A 24,629-nucleotide genomic window follows, 5' to 3' on the forward strand; every position below is an offset into this window, starting at 1 on the left:
GATGGAGGGGAGGGCATTTGCCCACCAGGTTTTGCTGGAGGTGGGAACATCCCATTAGGGACCAACCTTGCAGCTTGGAAACCCATAAATATCCTCCTCTCACAGCAACAAGGGCTCTGCTGAGCTCACCACCTCAGACACATCTTCACCATAACCTTGATTTCTCTCCCAGGTTTGGGTGACCTCCCTTAGAAAGCCCATAGATCCTAACAATTCCCTCCCTAATGTCAAGAATCATTGATTTAATTGGTTTATTGATTGATTTAATATTGATTTAAAAGGCATAAATCCCAAGTGATGCTGCTTCAGCCACCAGGACCAGATCATAACCAGGGGGAAGGAGCCCACGGATGCATCCAGCTTGCACCTGTAGTGTAACCACACACAAAAAATTGCAGATCTGGCATTTCAGAACTGACTTGGATTATGAGAGAGGGAGACTGGGAAGCCCAGCAGCTATTCCTGACTTCTCCCTGCATGGACACCAATCATACAGAGCTGACACCCCACCAGGTCCTCAGGTGTGGCAGGATGGGATGAGTGGGTGCCCCCCACCCATCCATCCCTCCCTCCCTCCCTCCTTTCTCCTCCTGGCTATACCATGGAATACAACTCAACCATTTCATAACAAACCCAAGTTGGGTAAAAATGAGGGGGAAAAAAAAAATAAATAAAGCAGTGGCAGCAGCACATGCTTTCTTAAATAATAAACATATAAAAATGTTAATTAAATCATGCTTCTCCGTGGCGAATGGTGGGAAAATACTTCCCCACAAGGCTGAAATCAACACAGTTTGCTTTTTTTTTTTTTTTTTTTTTTTTTTCTCCTTGCATCCAAAGAGATGCAAAGACTAAGGGAGGTGGGGGTGCACCCTGTGAAGCCAAGGGAGCCACTTTCTCCTGCAGGAAAAGCACCTCCTGCCCTACCCAAGGATGCCAAATGACTTCACATGCCATAAACACTGCCCTAAAGGAGCCTGTGGTTAATGGAGATATCAGACCCAGATGTCTGATGCTGGCCTCTAATTTGGTGTGTCCAGAACCTCCCAGTTGTGCATTTGAGCTGCAGTTGGGGATGGGAGAAACTCTGGGGCCTCCCACCTGGGAGCATCACCCCAAATAAAGAGGCCATGGGGGAAACCCCAGCCTTGTGATGTGGGGCAAGGAGTTCCACAAAGCTGCAAAGGGACACCCGGGAGGCTGAGGGGCTTTTTGCAGGGCCTGGTTGTTCCCTCACAGATGAGTGAGCTCAAAGGGTTTGGGGGGAAATCAGCAAGGGTTGAAAGCTTTTTCAGCAGTAACAGGGTCCTGGGACACATCCAGCCCTCCCAGTAACAAACCTCATTTGTCCCCCCTCAAGGATGCTGTGCTGCTTTAAGGCCAGTGCTCTTCCTGGGTTCCTGCAGGAGCTGAGCTCACCCTGCAGAGGGGTCTGCTCCATCTCATCTCTGTTTCTGCACCCCCCCGTGTCCCCCAGAGCTCTGCACTGGTGCCAGGACCAGCCACAAAAAAAGAGACTGGTGCCACGTGAGAGTTTGTGCAATAAATCCTGCAGCAGACATTGCACAGCTTGTTCTCCTCCTGTCTCCTGTCAGACCCTGGAGACCACAGGTTCCAACCAGTTGGCAGCAGAGGAGCTGTGAGCCCAGGCTGCCTCTGCTCGTCCCTGCCCAAGCCTGGCTCCCTCCTGGCCACATCATCTCCCCCAGCAACACCAACACCCCCTCTCCGGAGCAAGCAGATGGAGAGCAGCAAGGATCGAGGGACAGAAGCAAACAAATTCCTCTCTCACCACTTGTAATGACTTTATGGTCCAGTTATTCCTGCAGCTCTCCCTTCTGTGGCATTACTCATGCTGCTGCAAGCTTCTGGAGAGCATTTTGGTGTCAGGCTTCCCCCCTTGCTTTGCTTAGTGTCATATCTGACCAAAACACCCTATCTCCTCCTCCAGAAGAACCCACTAATAGCTGCTCTGCTTCTCCCACAGCCTCTGCAAAGGTCAAGTGCAGATGCTTGCTGACCACCAAGCTTTCTCCATACCATGGAGATGGAGCTGCTTGTCACCCCCCCCCCTCACCCCCCCCCCCTGTTTTCCAGCTTGGTAAAGGCTGGAGAGGATGGAGAAGGCTTCGTGTGGCTTCTTGGTGCCTCTCCAGCAGCTCTGCCCTTCCTGAAGTGGTGCTGGTGGCAACCTGCCAGGGACACCCACAGAGCATCCAGCCACAGGATGGGCTCAGTCAGCAGTGCTGAGCTGGGATTCAGGATCTGAGCATTCATGGAAAAAAAGCCCCAAATGCCCAGAGTGAAAGATGGGACAAAAGAGATGGAGGTGCCCAATAGCAGGAGGAGCAGAAAAGACACCTCTGGCATAATGAATGGACTCCAACCCCATTTCTTTGGATCCTCCAAATGGCTCTTTGGGGCTTACTAAGAGAACAGCCCTTTCCAAGCCATCCCAAAAAGCAACAGGTGACTCCTTATGAACTTCCAAGATCCCACAGATGGGCTCAAGCCTGCCCCAAAGGCACAATGATGCCAAAGAGCCAAAGGAGAAGCAATGGGCTTCCTAGAAACCTGAGAGCCACCGTGCACAGGGCTTCTGTGGGAAGGAGGAGGCATCTGGTGGTGTGACAAGATGCTTTGGGATGGTATTGAAGTGGCCTGAGTCAGACAAAAGCATTTTGACAATGATGTTCTGAGGCCAGAAACTAAATCTGAACCAAAAATTGGACCTCTCCCAGCAGGGCTACCAAGGCAGTGTGTAAGAGCTCACTGGGTCCCAGCCATCCCTGCCACCACCCCCAGAGCTTTCCCTCCACCCTCCTCTAGAAAGTTCATCCTGGTTCTTCTCCACTGATGCTCTCATCCCAGAGCAGAAAGTCTCTGGCTCTGCTGCCTCCACCCCTTGTCTGTTCTTCCCACGCTTTGAGGGAGGGCAAGATCCTCAGGATCCTCCTACAGAATGCCAGGGAGAGCTCTTCCAGCACAGAGCAGCCTGCAGGACCCAGCATTCCCAGGGATTATGCAGATGGAGCCAGTGGACAGTGAGCCCGGAACCAAGACACTGAAACCCTGGGTTTCAGCAGGTGGGTTTCATTTCCAAAGGCAACCAAGGGTCCTCCCATTCCCAGTTTGAAACCTTCCAGGTATTTTAGGACAGGGTTCCCAAGGGATGTGGGGCAGGAGCCGTGGAGCAGCTCACTGCTCTGTCCTTCCTTTTGCCTTTTGCAAAAACTCCCCTGGCCAAAATCTCCCTTCCACTTGCACTGCTTCCTTGAGGCACAGCCTGGATCCTGGATTTCTCAGGCCTCTCATCTTTCCCTTTGTTTTGTTTCCCAGGGATTTCTCCATCGCTGCCTCCCCTCTCTCAGCTCCAGGCATCCGGGCACAATAATATCCTCCAGGCAGCTGGAGAGACATGAGCTTAAAAAAATACCAGAGCAAGCACCTCTGTTTTCATCACTGACCCCTACGAACCATTTTATTTGAAGCAAAAGGGCCCCCCGTGCCACACAGCCCCAGCTTTGCAGAGCCCCTCAGTCCAGCTCTGACCCTGGCTGGGTAAAAGTCCTCTCCTGGGGGCACCCCCAGAGTGATGGGGCTCAGGCCTTGAAGAAGAGCCACCTCCCAGCATTTTCCAATTTTTCCCAATGAATGCTCCCATGAAAAGCAAAGGAAATCCCCTTGAAAAGGAGGCAGGTCCAAATAGCTCTAAGGGCTTGACTTTAACTGACACCTGCAGTGACAAGATGTTTTGCCAGAGTGTGAACCACGTGGAGGTTTATCAGCTTATCAGCCAGCACAGGCAACTTCCATTATTCCCCAGGAAATAGGGAAAAGTCTGCTGGGCTGGTTGTACTGAGCTTGGCTCCAGCCCCTTGGCTCTTCTCCCACTGCTGGTATCAGTTCATTTAAGAGCCTTCAACCATTGCAGCCCTCTGAAGCAAAAGAAACCAAGGGAGGTGAAAAAGGGACAGAAAGCCAAATAATAATAAAAAAAGGAATATTTTGTGGCTGACCTGAGCTGTAAAATAAAAACCTTCCAGCACAGAGTGGAGAAAATGTGTCTTTCGAAGACATTTGTCTTCACTTGCTGACTGTAGCAGGGAGAAGGGTTTATTTCTGGGCTTATTAACCACAAAGGCAAAGGGAATTTGAGCATCTAAGTGGCATCTTGGCCCGTGGAGTTTTGGAGCCTTCAAGTTCATTTGAACCCCGTGGATGAGTTGCTTTTCCCTTCATACGTGACCCCAAGGAGCTGCTCTCCTCCAAGTACACCCAAACTTTCCAGGTCTTCTCCTTGCTCCGGCGCTTGCCCACATCCATAATTCTCAAGCAGATCCTCCAAGCCTTCCTGCCAGCTTGGACTGAGCTTATGGGAGAAAGACAGCCAAAAAAAAAAAAAAAAAAAAAAAAAGCCATTTCTGGGATATTTTCTGAAGGTTTGGGTTGGAATTTTTGCTCTTTTTTTGACACATCCAGCAGCAACTCGCTGCTTGAGAACCGTGCTAGGTTGGAACATTGGATTTCTAATAAAAAATGTAGGGTTTTTTTTTTTTTTTTCCAGTTTTACAAAGGAAATGAAAATTTCAGGGTTGTTCAGATGAGATGGAGATCCGGGTCCATTTCTTTGCATGAAGAGGGAACCACACAGTCCCTATAAAAAATGCAAGGATTAGGCAGACTCTAGGTCTGTCCTCTTGGAACCAATTTTACATCCTCTTCTACCTGGCTATTTTATTCCTAATATATATTTTACATCCTCTTCTACCTGGCCATTTCATTCCTAATACATATTCTCCTCATCCCAACCCCTTGCAAGAAGCTGGACACCACAAGGACCTCTCTGGGCTCAGGGACCAATGGGCCTAAACCAACATCTCCCTCTTCCAAGGCAGCAGCCAAATCCCAGGGCACTGCCCCTATTTCCTTTATTTTTTCCAGATACCAACACGATCTGAACCACACAAAGATGAGACACTCATCCTGCCCCAGCACCCGAGTCCTGCTGGATTCTCATCCTGTTTGGCCACATCCTCACAGGCAGCTGGAAAAATCCCCCATTCCTCACCCCCCAGGGGCAAAGCAGTCCCCAGTCCCCATTAGAAACACCACCTGGGAAATATTTGGGGAAAATGTGTGTCTGCAAGGACCCGTGTCCCACCTGTGGACCAGGCAAAAGGCTTTGGTGTTTCCTAGAAGGAAGAAGAGAGGCAGAACCTGCTCCTGAGGAGCTGCCTGGAAAATCCAAGAGTGGTTCATGGGCACAGGGCTGAGCTGAAAGGGCAGGTACCTCCAGAGAGCTGGGGAGCATCCTGAAAAATTCTGTGTCCAGTGCTGGAGCCCCCAGCACAAGAAGGACATGGGGAACCCAGAGGAGGCTGTGAAGATGATCTGAGGGTTGGAGCAGCTGAGAGAGTTGGAGTTCTTCAGCCTGTGGATGAGAAGGCTCCATGAAGACCTTAGAGCACCTTCCAGTGCCTGAAGGGGCTCCAGGAAAGCTGGGGAGGGACTTTGGGCAAGGACCTGAAGTGACACAGTGAATGGAAATGATTTAAAGCTGAAAGAGGGGAGATGCAGATTAGACATGAGGAGGAAATTCTTTGCTGTGAGGGTGGTGAGACCCTGCTCAAGGCTGCCCCGTCCCTGGCAGTGTTCAAGGTCAGCCTGAGCTGGTGGGAGGTGTCCCTGCCCATGGGACCAGAACGAGAAGACCTTTAAGGTTCATTCCAACCCAAACCAGTCTGAGATTCTCTGATCTGTCAGCAGTGGCTGCTTGCCAGACCTCTCATTTTCAGTCTAAATTTTCCAGCAGCCCGTGGCTCTGTGGTTTCACGTGAGCATCTTCTGCCCCGACCCTTTTTCCACTCCCACCTGCTCCAGCTCACCCCCTGCCCTCCAGGCTTCAGCAACCACTTGCAGCTTGTGGGATTTGTTGTTGTTGTTGTTTTGGGGTTTTTTTGTTTGTTTACAGCCCGACAGACACCAAGCCTGCAGAAGGTGCTTGATAAACCCAAAGTCAGGAAAGATTTTTAACTCTACTTAATTGCCACAAAGCAATTCAGATTTGGGACTTACCCAGACAGGCAACACAAAGAAGTGAGACAGATCATGTGGGAGCAGATTGGTGAAAGCTAAAGAAAATATAAAGGCATTAAGGTTGATGTTTTGCTTGGGGTTTTTTGTTTTTTTTTTTTTTTTTTGGAAATTACATGTTCTGCCAGGCTTCCTTGGAGGCAAACATTTTTTTACCACAGCCAGCCTTGCCAGCCTCAAAGTATGCAAAAGTCCTGAGTCAGATTTTGAAAGGAAAAGTGACACTGACTTAACAATAAATAGACTGAAAAAAAAATGACTAGGTTTCTGTTCTGGTCTCTCTCCACACCTTACAAGCATTTTTTGCAGCTTTCCATTTACACCACTTGCAGTCTAAACAAACCAGTGAAGCTCTGGGCATTCCCTGCTTCCAGCATCTGGGGCTTCGAGGGTCCCAGGGAGTATCCCAGGATTTGGGGTGCCACTGCCAAGGCTCAGGGGGCTGCATTTCAGGTGGGGGTGTGGTGTTTCTTTGCCCATTCCTCTGCTCTGTCCCCTCTGTCCCCACCCCAGGGCTGGATCAGGGCGCTGGCAGGGTCGAGCCGCAGCACCCAGCACAGGTGTTGTACCTGCAGCCAGAGGGGAATCCTCCTCCAGAACAATCCAGCCAGAACCTACCCCATCCACAACCTCCCTGCCAAAGCCTACAATCAGGAACAAATCCCTTTCCCTGCTTTCAGCTGCTGGATCCAGCGTTTTGGCCAGAAATTTGGCCGGCGGGTTCGAGCCCGTTGCGCCTCGGCCATCGCCTCTCGCCCTGCCTTCTCTTCCAAGAAAAATGGAAACAGGAGACGGAGGAACTTTCCTACGCTGCCTCCAGCTCTGCCCGCTGCCAGATTATCATCATGATATTATATTAACGTGCAACTCATGATTGCTCCCAATAAAATCACAGCAAAAGAACAGAGGGCGCGTGCCAGCGGGGAGCGGAGCAGAAGGCGCGTGAGCTCCTGCTCAGCCTTTGGCAGGACCTCAAGCGAGGTCCGAGCGTGGCTGGACCGCAGTGGTGTCACCAAAAGGGTCTGGCTCAGCCCCACTCAGGGTTTCTCCTCCAAAAAAACATTTTATCAGCCAAGCTCCCCCTCTCCCAAGCTCCACACAGGATGGATTGTGCCAGGTACCGGCGCGCTGGGGACGTCGGGGTTTGGCTGCAGCGACACGGGCCAGGAGGGAGCTGGGAGAGGGGTTGCTTGTGATCTGGTCAGAGGGGATCAAGAACGAGCTGAATCAGATCATTTATTTTTCTTTCAAAGACACGATCACCTCCAAACTGATCCCCTGTAAAAAAAGCCTCAGGAGGCAGGATTTCCACCCATAAACCCACTCGTTTAAAGCACTTACAGGTTGCTTTCAGGATCTTAAGAGAAAGAGAAAAGCAACACGTGGCTTGTGCACACTACAACACAACCTGGGCACCTCAGCCTCAGGACCTGATGTCACCAGGAAGGTTTTGTAGGGATGTGGCCATGTCAAAGCATCCTCATGGCCATGGCTACATGCAGTCAGCTCAGAGCACAGCAGAGCAGCAGCTCCCTCCAGGCCCAAGTGAGCTCCAGGAAAAGCAAAACAAGGTCATTCAGAGCAGATCTGGCCCTTAGTGCTTTTTTATATACAAAAGGGTTTGGAAACTAATTAAAACCCCCTCCAAGGCAACATCATTACACGCCCAGAATGCCACAAAGATATTGGTGAGAGCATCAATCCTTCCAACCTGGGCGTGCTGGAGCTGCCATCCAACATTCCCACCATCTCCTGCCCAGCCTGCAGAGCCAGCTCTGGATTTACCAGGTGTCAGAGAGAGGAGAGGATGTCACTTGCAAAGGATCATCTGATTTTTTTCCCCCAGGAACTACCCTGGGTGTTTTTAACAGGGAAACCTGATTTTTAACAGGGAAACCTGCTGGGGAGTTGGGCTGGACTGGGATGAACAAGTCACACCAGCACATTGCTACTGGGAGAAAGCATTGCCATGGCAGAGCTCCATGGTTTTATGTATCTTAGAGAGGCCAGAGCTTCTCAAAATATTCTGATCTATTAGAAAAGGGACTGAGAGCAGAAACCCCTTGGGCAGAAGCAATGCCCCTTCGTTTGTCCCCGAAGATTTTGGCATCCCACCTTTCTGGGGCAATCTGACACCCCAAAAAAGCCCTGGACCAACACAAGAAATATTTCTTGGAGCTGAAGCTGCTCATTCTGTCTTTCCACTTTCAAATTCTCTACAAATACTCAGCTTTGATATAAAAATCTAGGCCACATATGTGGTGGGGAGACAAGGAATAGAAACACCCCTCTCTTTCTCTCCAATAAATAAATTAAACCCCAGCTGGGCTAAAATTTACCTGGCCATGTGTTTTATTGCTAATTCAAATAATTTCTTGGTGTCTTGAGATGCTCTCAACCCCAGCACCTGCACTGTGTATGAGTGAAGTGTTTGCTCCAGCTCCCACCTCCCAGGGACAGGTAAAAAGAATAAAATGGCAAGAAATTAAAAACCCAGAGAATTTTTCACCACTTCTGCCTCCCAGCTTATGCTTTTTCCCTTTTTGCTCAACAAAACCCTTCCGAAACACTTTTCTCTTTCTGCTTACTCTGCTTACTCAAATTCAGACCTTCTTGGGAGGAAACCCAGTTACCAGACTGACCTTTCTCCAAACACTCATAAACCTCCCCTCATTTTCCCTTTTGCCTTAAATTTCTGTGTTTTTATTGGGACCTGAACGTAGAGTTATTCTCCCTTTTTATGCCCCCCCTCCATTTTTGTTTCCCTTCCCTCTTTTTACCACTGACTCTGAGAGGGAACATCCCAGGGAGTGTGTGCAGGGGGGGAGTTTTCCACCCTTTTTCTGGTAGCAAATTCTTAATGTTTCATTTTAGCCTTTTGTGGCTTCAAAGAAACAGCTTGAGCTCCAGAAAGGGTCCAGATTAGCCAAGGAAATATGAAACATCGTAATATTTCTAATGTTAGAAGAATTTTTAAAAGGTTACATAGTGGAAAAACAAAATATGAAAACCTTGTGGAAGCAAGGAGGTTCCTCAAATGCTCTTGCCAGCCCCCTGCTACTGCAAGAAAGGGCAAAAGAAGGGGGGAAATGGCAAAAAGCCCCCTTAAAAGCAAATTTCACCAAGCAGAAGGAAAAGCATTTTAAAACTTGCACAGCAGAAAGGACTCCAAAATGGCCAAAAGCTTTTCTGAAGTTTTTTTTTCCCATAGCTGACCTATCCTCATCATCATTTTCACTCTCTTTTGCTGGCACCCCAGCCCAGAGCTGCTCTCTGCATATCCCTAAAGCTGCCTTGAAAACTGATTTTAATGGAAACAAAAGGGGAATGGAAACATTTTGCTTTTCTATTAACTTTCCTAAAGCCCTTTTATGACAAAACCCTAAACTTTGGGCTTAAGCCCTGCTGACAGATGCATCTCTAATTCCTTTCGTTGTTGCTTTGCAGGGGAAATGCTTTGGGCTGGCAGTAAAATCCAGCAACCCCCCCAGCTCTGGGTCCTGCAAGCCTCAGCGGGCAGGTAATAGTTTCAGGAACAGAAAAATAGCTTTTCAGGGAATATTTTTTTCATCCCAAATAAAATAACACCAGCAAGGGGCAGAAGTGCTACCCCTGCCCATCACCAGGACCCAAACCCCCAAGGAACCTGCACCAGAGTTTTTTTGGCACATCATTCCTAAACAGCTCTGATGGAAATTAATTCATTCATTTCTCCCTCTGGCTTATCAAACGTTGCCACTGAGCTCCTCAGCCAAGAAAAGCTCCCTTGCTTCCTCCTTTTTTTTTTTTTTAATTTTTTTTTATTTCAGCTGTTCTTTTGCTTGAAGAATGAGGTGGTTTATGAGGACTTTCTACACAAGAGGGGAAAAAAAAAACAAAACCCAAAACACTCCAAACTATCAGCCCATGCAGGCAGCGAATAAGCTGATTTTTCAACACTTCAAAATTATGTCATAAAGGTCCTGAAAGAGGCTTTGGCAAATATATAAACACAGAATGCAATAGAAGTCACAGGGTGATTAACTAAACCCAATGTTCCAGAGGAATAACAGCTACAGAGAGCCACAGGCTTTGTTCAGCTAAATGAGTAACAGTGCTCTGGCCACCACCAAGTGCCTTTCTCTAACTAAAAAAAGCAGAGATTTGAGCAAGATTGGCTCTCCCACCAAATGCAGTTGGCAGAGGCAAAAGTCCTACCCAGTGGACTTGACCTCGAGAAGTTTTGCCTTTAGGGGATGTATTATTGCCCTTTGGTTTGGGGTCTGGGCCTGAGAGAGTGGATGAGCCCAGTGCTAAATATCCTCCTGTGGCCAGGAGACACAAGCTGTAAGCAGGAGGAAGCAGTGATTTGGGATGGGATGCTAAGGGAAGCAGGAGGAAGCAGAGATTTGGGATGGGATGGGATGGATGCTAAGGGAAGCAGGAGGAAGCAGTGATTGGGGATGGGATGCTAAGGGAAGCAGGAGGAAGCAGAGATTTGGGATGGATGCTAAGGGAAGCAGGAGGAAGCAGAGATTTGGGATGGATGCTAAGAGAAGTAGGAGGAAGCAGAGATTTGGGATGGGATGCTAAGGGAAGCAGGAGGAAGCAGAGATTTGGGATGGATGCTAAGAGAAGTAGGAGGAAGCAGAGATTTGGGATGGATGCTAAGGGAAGCAGAAGGAAGCAGAGATTTGGGATGGGATGCTAAGGGAAGCAGGAGGAAGCAGAGATTTGGGATGGGATGCTAAGGGAAGCAGGAGGAAGCAGAGATTTGGGATGGGATGCTAAGGGAAGCAGGAGGAAGCAGTGATTGGGGATGGGATGCTAAGGGAAGCAGGAGGAAGCAGAGATTTGGGATGGGATGCTAAGGGAAGCAGGAGGAAGCAGAGATTTGGGATGGGATGCTAAGGGAAGCAGGAGGAAGCAGTGATTTGGGATGGGATGCTAAGGGAAGAAGGAGGAAGCAGAGATTTGGGATGGGATGCTAAGGGAAGCAGGAGGAAGCAGAGATTTGGGATGGGATGCTAAGGGAAGCAGGAGGAAGCAGAGATTTGGGATGGGATGCTAAGGGAAGCAGGAGGAAGCAGTGATTTGGGATGGGATGCTAAGGGAAGCAGGAGGAAGCAGTGACCATGCAGGAGGAAATCCAGGAGCTTCCCACAGGAGATGCTGAGAAGCTCCAGAGGACACTTGCTGATTGCCAGGAGCACAGAGGTGTGGAAACTCCAAGCAATTGAGGTGAATGGCAAGTGGGAAACAAGAGGCTGCTTGTGCACAGATGGTGCTCACAACAAGTAAATAAATCCAGAGCCTGACTGCAAAGAGAGATCTGCACGGGAGCTGCTTCTGCCCCCGGAGCCGGAGCCTTCCCGCAGCCCCCGCTCGCCCCCTGCGGATGCAGCCCCTGGAATTCCGAGGCTGTCATCAGAGAGACAGCAAAGAAACGGGGCCACCAGGCTGCTGAAAGCAAAGAACTTGGTGGTGAGGAAAGAGGGGAAGAGCTGGGAGGAGGAGCAGGGGCTGTGGTGGGGGTGAGCATCTCGTTGGCACAGCAGCAATCCGGAGCTGCTGGGTTTGGTGGGACAGGAGTCTCCAGGACAGCCCAGGAAATCCCCACTCTGCCCCTTCCCACCTGCTTCTTCCTCCTTACATTTGCTGTGTGGAAACAGCTCCTCGATGCACACCTAAGCAAAGCTTCGTTAGGCTGGGGGTAATTAGGTGCTGCCTGGTTTGCTTCTGCTCCTCTGGCTTTGGGCATCTCCTGAGCTCCAGATCTCCTGAGACTGGAAATCCTCTGAGATCACCATGGATGGAGGAAGCCTGTGTGGGGATTTGCTGTTAATCCGAGAGGTTTGCTGGGAAAAAGTATCAGGAGGATGATGGGGAGCTGGGCTGAAAAGGTCAGTCCCCAGGACCTGGCTCTTGCACCAGGGATTGTCACATCTGGGGGCCACCAGGTCCCCCCATGGCTGATGCTGCTGGAATCTGCTTAAAGAGAAGCAGAGTTTCAGGTGTGCTATGGAAAACCCCCAGAGTTAGAGCTCTCCATGAGAAGCAGAATCTAACTGGAAGGAGGAAGAGGTTTAAAATAAGAAGCATTATTTAGATTTTCTTTACCACGAGGGTGGTGGAAAACTGGAATGGGTTGCCCAGCGAGGTGGTTGAGGCCTCATCCCTGGATATGTTCAAGGTGAGGCTTGAGGAGGCTCTGAGCAACCTGATGTAGTTGAGGGTGTCCCTGACACTGGGCTAGATGACCTCCAGAGGTCCCTTCCAACCCAAATAATTCTAGGAAACTAAAGCTGCATCAGGTTCAAGGTGAACCAAACTATTCATGCAGCAAAATCCTTAAAGAAAAGATCTGCATGGCATAATAGGTTATAAAAGCAGAACACACACAAAATCTTGATAAATCCCCAGCTTCAGTCAAGGGAATATTAGGATTCCTTCCCATTTTGGCAGAAGAATAATCCCTGGGACAATGGCAGAAAGGCTTTGAAGCAGAAGGCCAGCAGCTGGGCTGGCTGCAGAGCCCTGCACCAGATAGATGAGCAGATAAGCTGGGGAGATGATATCTTTTCAGCACCAGCCATGAGAAATGACTGGCTGTGCTCTTCACTTTCTAACAGACTTAATCACTTCAGGATGAACCGATGGCATTTCCACTTCCATATGCTTTTGATATTACTTAATAAGCTAAATTAGAAAGCAGCCATCCTCCTGGGAAAATGACATCTCAGAGGGTTCCTTCCCCCTGCCTAGGCAGAGGCCACGTCAGGTAACTGGATCTCTTTGCTGCTCCCTAGTATCACAATTGGGTTAAATTCCACTATTCATTTTTACAAGAGGTGGCCAAGCTAATAACCCCAATCATTTTGCAAATAGATGATAAAATGCCTGTCTGCACAAGCTTGCATTTCTTGCCTGAAAAGATATTATTAAAAAAGGATGGACTGGGTCCATGGCTCTTCCTACAAGACGCAGGTAAAGTACAAAGGGGTGAGCAGTGTGCCCGGAGAAATCCTTATGGAGAGGAGATGGAAGTCAGGAGGAGACCCTTCCTGAGGTCACTCCAGGCTGAGTGGACACAATGCTGGGCTGAATTTCTCTTCCAGTGCCTCTTTTGACACCCCTTGTGTCCTCCCATCCTGTGGAACCTGACTGCCTGGCACCCGTGTCATGCTCCAGGGACAGGGACACAGGTCCCTTCCAGATGATTGGGACCCACAGCAAACCCATCTGTGCTGGTTTGAGGGAGGATGAGAACAGGGAACAGACTCTCCTACTGTAAGGCACGTTGCTGCTCTGAGTGGGATTTATCCTGCAGATAAATCTTGTCATCTGGCTGGGATGAGCCTGCCCCATGGGATGTTCAGGAGCAGCAAAGCTCCGTGGCTGGGTCAGCATCCACAGAACACAGCATCCCAGTGCAAGCTGGTACTGGGACTTCTGGAGCAACAGGATCTCACCAAGCAAACCCCAAGGGCTTGATGCCTCAGCAGCTGAGGTACCCTGCTCCTCGTGAGCTGTGCTCACACATGGATCTGCTTGTACACCAGGGTTCTCATCCTCCACACCATCATGCTCTGCTCTTTCCTGTTCTCCTTCCCTGCAGCAGACTCAGAGCTTTCCATTTTTTTGACCTTAGAGGACAGAATCCAATGTATTCCTTCCAGTCACAACCAACCTCCCCATGGTTTGCAGATTCCATGCTAGGAGACAGAAGCTGGGTGTCCAACCAGCCATTAAGGCTTTGTTAGCAAATCACTTGGTTCACCAGATAGAAAACTGGAGCAGCTTCTGCAGCTCCTCCCCAGCTCAGAGGCACTGCAGAGGCAACACAAATCCCAAAGCTTTCCTGCCGTGTGCAAGAAGCCTCCAGGACTGGAAGAGGAGTCTCCCAACCCAGCCAGGATCTTTCCATCTGCAATGGGAAGCAGTAGGAAAGGTCTCTAGGCTACAAATAAATGAAAACCACAAGTGGAGAAGTGGTGAGATTGGTTTTCAACCTTCAACCGATTGCTAAGACTTTGAAGGTTTTCTTTTGTCTTTGCATCTGTACAACAAATTCTCAAGCTTATCTCAAGACTCAGTCCCAAAACGTGGTTGCCTTGGGATGGTTTAGGGAGCAGACAGATTGCTGGGGAAGTTTGGCCACTGAAGACATTTTATGTCTGTGTTTTATGACTGAAAACCTCTTGAATGAGGAGCTTATCTGTTTTTCCCATTGCCTTTTCCCACTGATAAGCCTCTGGAAGCTCAGCAGCCAGGAACACAGGTACCATTTAGACAAACCCTGTTTTACATCTGAACTCCAGCTCTGCAATAATGACTCAACAGACCTGAGGAGATGCCTGGATCACAAGCTGGGGCTGAGGAACAAGCATCTGGAAAAGGATGTGAAGATTCCAAAAGAGGATATCTCTCAGCAGCTGTTTTTGGCAACCAGCTGCAGAAGCAAGAAGGGCTCCGTGTGCTGGAGCAGAGCTCAGGTGAATCAAAGGAGGAGAAGGGAGGATCTGGGATTATTTAAAGGGCTTGGGCTTGCCTTCAAAGACCTTTTGAGAGGTATTAAAGAAAAAGAGGGAGGAAAGCATACTTTGGCATTTATTATTTTGTCTGAACTTATGTGTTTCTTGGGTTAGCTGGAATAAAATGCTGGGGTTTCTTTGGAGTCATTGGTTTCCTCCCCAGCAAAGCTGGCACTGGGACAGGACACGCTCTGATCTCACCATACAGACTCTGTGCTCAGAGCACCTGAGTGGCCCTGGGGAAAGCCCTGAATCCTTTTCCATTCTTGGAATTCTTTTCCATTCTGCCACAGCCCAGGTGCTCCCAGCCCTGGCTCTGCTCACCCTGGGCAGCTCTTGGCTGCAAGAACCATCAGAGCCAAGAGGTGGGTTAAGGAGAAGGGACAGAAGGCACAATCTGGAGGTCACTGTGGTACCTGGCTACACCAGAAGCAATCAAAGGCAGCCTTTAACTCTGCTTTTTCTGTAGGTAATTGTAGGTAATACCTACAATGTTGTTATACTGTCACGTTGAGGATTTAGCTGGAGACTGCTGGCAGGAGGATACGCCTGGGAGACAGGATGCACTGCTGTTTGCCAGTGAGACAGACCAGAAGATGAGATAAAACCCAGGATTATGCACAGCCCACTCCATACCCACACAATAAAGAGCATTATTTCATCGCTCTTGGGACCCTCCTGCAAACTAATTAAAATGGTATTTCAGTATATTGAATTAATGACTCCACTGAGGATAAGAAAGATCTTATCAACAGGAGGTTTGGAACCTCATTCACTTAAAAAAAAAATGTACTGGACTGGTAATAATCTCAAGAGTAAACTGGGAGAGTCAAGTACAAACACTGGTTTTGGCAAGGTTGGGGGGGGGTGGAGGCTGCTGCTCTGTAGCCCTGCAGATGCCATCAGCCAGGGGCAGAGCATGGCAGGATGAGCACTGAGCATCACTCGGGTACTGATCTCTTTGTGGGAACTCTAAACTTCTCTTTAGCTCAAGGAAAGGATTTCTGGCTTGAAAGGCTGCAAGGAGTGAGGTATTTTTCCAAAATTGCCTCTGCTGGCTCCTTCCAGCCCCATAAAACATCACCCTGGCTCACGACTGGGGCTCTGCTTTGGGGTGTTTTTTACCCACTGCAGTTCCTAGACAGGAGATGCTTCATCTACAATTGAGAGGAGCCTCCTGCATCATCTCCTAATGCCAAAACCCATGCCAGACAGTTCTCTGGTACAACCAAACTCCAGCCCAGAACCAGCCATGGTTTTGCCATGTTGCCCCAGAAGAGGGACAGGCATGACTCGTGGTACAACTGCAAAGTATGGACTGGTGTCTCTGAAGAGTAAAATAAGAAATAAAATGTCTTGGCTTCCCTCCCTGCCCCTCCCCAGGCTCTCAGCAGCCCCCAGGAGGTGAGGACATGGTGGTCCATGATGAGTGATGTCTCCTCCTCAGACATCTCACTGCCCCACCACCACCACCCCAGTCTTTCCCATGGTCCTGGAGTCAAGTCTCAGAGCAAAAAATCAGTGCAAAACCAAAAAAGTCCTGAAGAACATGAACAGATGCCAGAAAGATAGATGGGAAAAACTTGCATTTCCACGTGCCAGAGAAGACAATGAGACATAACAAAGCTTTTTCTTTGGGAGAGGGTTTCCTTAAAGGGAGAAGACTGGAGAAGGAGTGGGGGGAATAAATACTCCATCCCACACCCAATCCAACAGTCAGATAAATTCTCTTGAAGCCAAAACATTGTTCATATCCAACCATCCCATTTTGGTGCCAGAGAACTCCCCAGACAGACAATCTCCCTGAGAAGAGGCTTGTCCTGGGTTGGTCTAGCCAGTTTTCCTTATTTTATATCAACCCCACCAGCCTTTGTTCAGCAGATGTCTAGCAGAGAAGGCAGCAGGGATGGTCTGGGCTCATGGTGCACATCATTCAGGTCCAACAGGGATTGGGACAGGGGCAGAAGATCAGCAAATGAGGACTGGTGGTAGGGAAAAGGGAAAAAGTAGAAAAGTGGGATGAGATATCACCTCACCCCATATCTGAGAAATTAGAGCTGCACCATGGGGCTCTGCACATGGGTCTTGCTCTGGGGATGTCACCACAATCCTGCCTCAGGCACTGGGAGATCCCAACCAGCAGAGACACCAAAGCCTTGGCTGGATTTTGGCAGCTGATTTGGAGTGATGGGAGTTTCATTGGGAGCTTAACCAGGAGCCTGGTGGTGTGGCAGGAGGGCTTCCATAAACCACCTCTGACATCTGGGTGTTTTAAAGCAGCTCTGTGTGTTTTCTGGATGGCTGCAGCACACCAAGAAAACGCCCTTTACTGCTTGGAAGGATTCAGGTTATGCAAAAAGTCTCTGTTTAAAAGGTGCCCTCGGGCTCTGCTTCTAAAGGAGGGGATGTACTTTGGCTTTTGCTGACTGTAAAAACCATGGTCATGACTATCCAGTAAAGGAACACTGTTTCCTCTGGCTGCAATCAGCCTGGGGATGACTAAAATAATATGGTCAGAGCTTCCCTGTTGTGTTCCCTGGATGGATGGACCTGGATCTCAACAGCCAGAAACACATTGATCAACCTCCTGGTGTCTGCTCTGACCCAGAGCAAAGCAGCACGAGCTCCCAGCCATCCCTCTGTGCTCTCAAAAGGCAGCTCCATCACATTTTTTATGGCCAAAAATGCAAAGCAAACTATTTCAGCCCCATAAGGCCTCCCCACACCGGGGAGGAAGAGATTTGCTGCTGGAAAAAGCTCAACCCCAGGCACAGTGAGGGACAAGGTGCCTCAGCCACCTCCTGACCACCCCAGCCCTGCCATTGCCACAGCAATACCCCCAGCCTGCTGCTCCTGGGCTCTTCTCCAGCCTGCCAAGGGCAGCACTTTGGTTGCTACCATCACAGGGATCTGTTTCCCAGGCATCCCCATTCACACCTGATGCTGAAGGAGTTGGACCTTTCCTTCCCTCCCCTCCAGCAGCTCATTAGGGGCAGCAGAAGCTGGCCAGGAGAACAAGACAGCTCCAGCATAAGGAATTGGAGCCCAGCTTGAAAACACAGCTAATAAACCTAAAAGCCTGAGCCTATCCCAAACCAGTTCCTTGGTTTTTACAATAACCCAAAGCATCATTTCAAAAAAAAACCAAAAACATTTGGGGAAAGCATGGCCTCTCCACAGCTGGGGCTGGGACAGGAGCACCTCTCATCAGCAGTGCCATTGCCACCTCCAAACCCACCAGCTGGACCAGTTTGCTTCAAGCCATCAGGTATCAGAGAATCATAGAATGTCAGGTTGGAAGGGACCTCAGGGATCATCTGGTCCAACCCTTCTAGGTAATACTCTTACTTATAGATGTCCCAGCACCCCATAGAGCTGAGACTTCCAACTTTCTGGAGTGGGGGAATCCACCCCTTCCCCTGGGAGACCATCCCCATGTCCTCATGGGGAAAAATTTTCCTCTCGTGCCCAGTTGGAAATCTCCCCAGGAGCAACCTGTGCCCCCTCATCTTCTCCAGGTGACTCCTTGTAACTCGGGAGGCTCCATCTGCTTTGTAGCCTCCTTTTCAGCACTGGAACATGGTCAGAAGCTCTCCCCTAAGCCTTCTCTTCCCAAGGCTGACCAGACCCAGTTTTCTCAGCCCCTCCTCCTGTGTCAGGTGCTCTGAGCATCCTCATGGCCCTCATCCTGATTTCTCTGCTCCAAAACCACTCCATGCCCTGGCAGTGCCAAACACCCCTCTGAATCCCAGCAGGACCAAGGCGCCTTTCCCTCACATCTTTTCTCCTCCCCGTTTATCCCAGTGCCCTTTGTGCCTCCCCCGTAGTGGTAGGAATTTCCTGCTTCCTGAGACAGAAAGGAAGATTTCAATCTGCTAAACGAGCTGCTCTGCTTTGAACTCAGCCTTTGGTGACCGGGTCCATGGTTTCCTCAAGAGCTGCCCCCCAGCACCTCACCCAGCCCAACCTTGGGTCTCACCCCAGCACATTTTTAAATCAAATCTTGGCAAGGAGCTACCAGCATTTTTCTGGTCCCAGAAAATATCATTGTGCTGGGGAGAATTCCCAATTCAGACAGATTTCATGGAGAAAAAGATTTTTTTTTTTTTTTTTTTTTTTTTTTAAATAGAAATCTTTCTCCCTGTTGCTGCTCTACTTCTAATTCATAATTGGATGAGGCAGGTTCTTTCCTATTTCCAATCAGGCTGTTCAAAATTATGAGATCCATTAGCTTTGCAAAGGAAAAGAAAAAAAAAAAAACAAAACCAAAACCAAACCCCAAACCCTCTCAAATGATTTTCAAATTCTTCCTTGGAACACGTGTGCTCCGTGGAAGGGTAATTTTGTTTCGGGTAATTCACTTGTGCTAATTTCCTGTAAGCCTTACAAGATAGATGACTATATTTTTTTGGTTATTTGCCACATATATTCAACACTAACTTCCCTCAGAGCACTATCTGTGTGCAGAATAGCCCCGGAGATAGACAGAGATTTTTGTTGTTGTTGTTGTTGTTTGCAGGAACAGTGGAAATGCCCCAGTGGATCAGATCACCAGCACACTCAATTCAGTGTTCATTGGAGCTAGCAGGGAACTGTTATTCCAAAATACATAGATCCTGCCTCCAACACAATCCCAATTTTCCCCAAGGTCCTGAGCTGCTGGACTTGCAGTTCTGGTTAGCCCGGGTGACTTCATTTCGTTTTACTTCATGAGTAAATTGCTCATAACTGAAATATGCTGTTCCTGTAAGCCACGAGCTATTGGTGAGCAGGTTGAACGGTGAACAGGAGGACTCAGGGTGGGATATTTAGGATATAACTTCCAAATGAAGAGTTGGATGAGGAGACAGTCACTTAGTGCCCAGGAAAGAAGAGACTTGCCAGGAGATGGAGAGACCAGAGCAAAAAAGCTTCAGCCATTGAGCCCAGATGAAACCTCTGCACTGGGAAGGGAGATTCCTTCATTCAAATCCTCAATCCCAGCCTCAGGAAGTCTCCCCATGAGCCTGGGGATGGATGCAGGGAGAGATGCAGCCCCTCAGCAGAGCATCTCCTCCCAAACCCTCCCTTTCCACCACACGCAGCAGCTCAGCACAACTTCCAGCTCACATTTCTTTTAAACCACAAACTCCTTCCCTCGATACAGCCCCGGTTTCAGGTCGGCAACAACGTAAATATCTACCCTGTTGCATTTTTTATTTTTTTTTTTTTCCCTCGGTTCCTACAAACCCCAGCTGGTCACCCAGCCCCCGTTATATTTTGCTTTCACCTCCAGGTGGAGCGTTTCGGTTGCTGTTCGCTCTCCCTTCCCCAGCTCAACAGCCCCGACTGCCGCAAAGGAGACAAGAAAACAACAAAGCCACCCATGCACCAACCCCAAATGCCACCCCAGGCCTCGGGTAGGACAAAGAGAGGGCACCGGGACCAGGCACCAGCCCTGCCTCACCCTGCTTGAGCTGCAAAGCAGTTCCCAGCTCCTACGAGGCCATCCCGGATGCTCTTTTGGGTATAAAAGTAAGTATAAAAGTAAGGTGGTTTGTAACTGTGTTGGGAGAACACCATGGGGGTGCTGATCCTGGAGCAGAGGAGGCTGAGGGGAGACCTTCTGGCTCTCTGCAACCCCCTGAGAGGAGGTTGGAGCCAGGGGGGGTCGGGCTCTGCTCCCAAGGAACAAGGGATGGGACAAGAGGAACTTTTGGCACAACTCAAGTGGTGCCAGGGGAGGTTTAGGTTGGAGCTGGGGAACAATTTCTCCCTGGAAAGGGTTGTCAGGGCCTGGCCCAGGCTGCCCAGGGCAGGGCTGGAGTCCCCATCATCCCTGGAGGGGTTTCAGAGCCCTGGAAATGTGGGGATGAGGGACATGGGGCAGTGGTGGCCTCAGCAGTGCTGGGGGGAGGGTTGGACTCAATGATCTTGAAGGTCTTTTCCAACCTAAGTGATTCTATGGTTCTGGGGTGGACATACAGGGAGTCCCATCACCATTATCACCATTATCACCATGATCACCATTCTCCGTGGCAGCAAGGATGTTCTGCAAAGAGTTGGATTTTGGGGTTGTCCCAAGCAGGTGATGTGATGAAGATCTCAAGCACCTTCCCCACGGAAGCACTGGCTTCCCCCTCAGCAGCAGGAAGATTTGGTTTTGCTGGAGAAAGCATCTTGTTTCCAGGGTGGATTTTCATGCTCCAAAGGGCAGAAGTGGAAAGGCCAGGAAGGAGAATTGTAAAACAGGGAAGGAAGGGAGACCTGGATGAAAACCCACCCTCCCCACTTACAGGAAGGCAACTGGGGGAAAGCATGGTGTGGAAATGAACTTCTCAAAATGAGGGGAATTTAATGCTAAGCAAAACACCAGCCACAGATGAACTTAATCTTCCTGAAGTGAGTGAAGGCCATTAAATAAACAGCAAAAGTCAAAGTGTTGAGATGGGGAATATATTTAGCTATCAGCTCTTAGGGAGGAAAAACAAACACGGGGAATTGCACGGCAAGAAGTTATCAGAAGGGCTGTGACAAAGAGAAAAACAAATCTGAGTCTTTGCTGACACATAATGGCTCTTTCAGGAGGAGGTGGGCAGGGGTTAGGAGGTAATGCTGCAGTGGCAGGGGGATTTCCAAGGCACTTTATATGAATTTGCCTTCTCTGATTTCTTCTCCTTCTTCTGCAGCACGGTCCCAACACCACCATAAAACCCATTGTTACACCACTGTGGTTGGTGTGACTACTGCCAGCCCTGGGCTGGTCCTTGGCTCCTGGCTGACCCTGATGCTTCATCTCCCATCCTGCACTCAGTTCCTCTGAGTGCCAAGCGTGGTGGGGGGGAGCTTGGGCTCCTCAGTGTCCTCAGCAACTGTTTGCAACTCCGGGGTGTAAAACGGGATATAAATTTTTATACTCCTCTGGTTTTCCAGCTTGGAAAAGTTTTATCCATTTTTTTTAATCCTTTTCTTTTTTTCTTTTTTTTTTTCTCAGTTTTATCAGCTTGGCAAGAACCTGCATTTTTTCAACAGATCATCCAAAAGGCTCGGGTCTTCACTAGTGAATTTCATCTTCCTTTTTGCTGCTGCCCACATAAAGAAAACTCACACGACTTGTTCAGCCTTGGCATCAATCCAACGGGCTGGAAACCAGTCATGAGCTTTTGCACAGAGTGGTCCTCACCCCAGGGTTGGTGATGGTGATTTTGCACTCCTCTGCATGCAAAGGTGTCCATAAAACTTGTGGGACCCATAAGTTTGGAACTGGCTGGTTCATCACCTGGAGCTTTTGACCTTGAATCGCTCTTCAGCCTCTGGGATGGGGAGTTTCTTGGGTTTTAACAAGACCTGTGCTGAATAAAGCACTCGAGCCAATCTTTTCCATCACACCTGTACTACAGAAACAGCAGTAATTTTTCTGATCTGAATAACCAAGAGCCCTTTCCACACCCAAACGTGGCATTCAGGAGTGGGGATGGATGGGGAATTGCTGCAGAGGTCCTGTAGGAAGGGGAGGGATCACTTGGAATTGGAAGAGAACCAATTATCCTCTTTGAAATGCAACACTACACTAAAGAGATACCCAGGCTGCAAACGCAGAGCAGAATAAATAAAAATCCAGCCTAAAAATCACAGGTAAAATCACCCCAAGAGTCAACGGGGATGTGTGACTGACTCCTGGAGCTGCTTTTTGAAGGATTAACTCGAGCTCTTAATGCCAGGAAAACCTCTGCTGGGCCCTCTAGATTTTCCTGAGTCATTAGACGGTCAAGAAAACAGCAGGCCATTGGATGCCTTTCAAACCCCATAGAAGAAAAGGATCAAGCCATTTATTCTATACAGGAATCAAAACCAGGGCGTGCAAATTTCCGCTCCCGAGAACATTTTGATGATTAGCTTTGATTAATGGTGCTGCCAAAGGATCATTCGTCAGTAGTAACTAACATCTTTTTCCACGTTATTTCCAGCTCCTTGCAGGCTAGAAAGTGAAATCTCTTTCTTTTCACCCTGTGCTGGTTTTTGTGGGGTTTTTGGGTTGCCCACAAGACCTCCTCAAACACAAGGGGGTGGGTGAAAAGCTTCGCGCAGCACGCGCTGGCGTTTGGTCAACATCTCTCTTCCATTTGTTGTTGTAGGGTTGCTTAGGAGCACCCCTTATTTGGAAGCTTGCTCAGTGTTGAGCTTCTAAGAGTGATTTTTCCCTCCTTTTTCTTTTTTTTTTTTTTTTTTTTTCTTTTTTTTTTTTTTTTCCCCAGTTCAGGAGAGAAAAGCCATAAAGTCCCGAACTTGGAGACAATCCACGGCGCTCGGTGTTGGTTTTGCAAAGATACAGCAGGAGAAAATATTTGGTCACGTTTTGGCCTGCAACAGCATCTTATCAGCACCAAAGACAAAGGGAGGGCAGAGAGCACGTCCTGTGAACAGGGGACCTTGAGCTCTGTGCTCTCCTGGAGCAGTCAAAACACCATGGAAACATCCACAGTATCACACACCCCCACCCAACCTTGATGGCCAAGTTCTCCATGCTGCCCAAGATATTCCCCTCTTCCTGAGTTTGGGATTTGAGTCCTGGCTTTCACAGGCTGAACATCTGGGTTTCTACAGAACAAATTTTTGGAAGGTGTGGTGTAATTGTGGCTCACTCTGTAAGTAGCATCATGTCATGAGAACGTACACATATGGAAATAGGGGAGGGATGGTGCAGCCTTTGAATCACAGAATTGTTTTAATTGGAAAAGACCTTTAAAATCATTCAATCCAACCATTCCCCCAGCACTGCTGAGGCCAACACCACAGCCTGGAAACCCCTCCAGGGATGATGGGGACTCCACCATTTCCAGGGAGAAATTGTTCCCCAGCTCCAACCTAAACCTCCCCTGGCACAACTTGAGTTGTGCCAAAAGTTCCTCTTGTCCCATCCCTTGTTCCTGGGGAGCAGAGCCCGACCCCCCCTGGCTCCAACCTCCTCTCAGGGGGTTGCAGAGAGCCAGGAGGTCTCCCCTCAGCCTCCTCTGCTCCAGGATCAACACCCCCAGCTCCCACAACCACTTCTGGTCAGACTTGTGCTCCAGACCCTTCCCCAGCTCCATCCCATTCTCTGGACACGCTCCAGCCCCTTGATGGCTGCAGGAATCAGGGAGCAACCAGAGGTGTCTGGAGGTACCTTCAAGCAAACAAAACCTCCCAAGCAAAGTCCTGCCCCTCATCCCTGGGCACAGGAGCACAGCAGAGAAACATTCAGCACCCTGTTCAGTAATTTACCAATTCAGGAAAAAAACAGGAGGCCATTTCCTTACCGTTGCTTGACACGACCCAGGCTCCAGCAGGCAGCAGCACTTGTTAGGATGGGCTCAGAGTGAAGCTGTGCTCCTTCTCTTGCTCCTGTCCCAGCCCCTCAGCTGCTGCCAGACACCTTCAGGAAGAGAAAATTAAAAAAAAAAACATCAAGAGATTTTGTTAGCAAACAAAAAGCTCTGTTGCCTGCTCCTCTGTTTCCTCGTGAATCCCTTTATCTGGGGTATTAGCAATAAAAACAGCAATTAGGAGAAAGCTCTGAAGGTATTTTAGAAGAAAAAGCTGTAAGGCAGAGGAAACATCAGTTGGGATGGTGGGGCTCATGCCTGCCCTCCAGCTATGGGGCTGGGAAGGAGCTTCCCTCTAGTTCCACAGTAGGGGGGATGCTACAGATGGAGGTAAGGCCCCTGGTAGCCCCCAGAATTTCAGTGCTTTTCCCAAACACCTCCCAGGCTTTCTTGTTACCCACCAGCCTCTTGAGAGAAATGGTTCCTCAAGGAGAGATGAAGTAGAAGGGACCCAAGCTGCTGCCCCTCCCAACCACCACCTTCAGTTGCTAAATCTGGGTGTTTCCAGGAAATCAGAGAAGGTAACACTAAAACTCAGGGAAAATCAGGACTCTCCCTCTCCTTCCTCCTCATCCCCTGCTCCTCCCCAAACCCAAGTGGGGGAGCAACCAGAGGAAGGTTTGATGGAGCTCCCCAGCCCCCCCATGTCAGACCTGCCCACAGAGATGGGCAGGGGGCT

The 24,629-nt window shown here is 49.2% G+C and overlaps 1 long non-coding RNA gene across 1 annotated transcript in view; it reads right to left on the reverse strand.

Annotated features, from left to right (window-relative positions):
• Positions 1 to 23,989, reverse strand: part of LOC139801977 (uncharacterized) — a 70,660-nt gene extending 46,671 nt beyond the window's left edge. The window contains exon 1 of the long non-coding RNA XR_011728441.1: positions 23,885 to 23,989. This is a non-coding gene — a long non-coding RNA (uncharacterized lncRNA). The remainder of the gene's footprint in view (positions 1 to 23,884) is intronic.
• Between the last annotated feature and the right edge of the window lie 640 nt (positions 23,990 to 24,629).

The sequence above is a fragment of the Heliangelus exortis genome, chromosome 13 (genome assembly GCF_036169615.1).
Source record: "Heliangelus exortis chromosome 13, bHelExo1.hap1, whole genome shotgun sequence".
Taxonomy (NCBI): Eukaryota; Metazoa; Chordata; class Aves; order Apodiformes; family Trochilidae; genus Heliangelus; species Heliangelus exortis.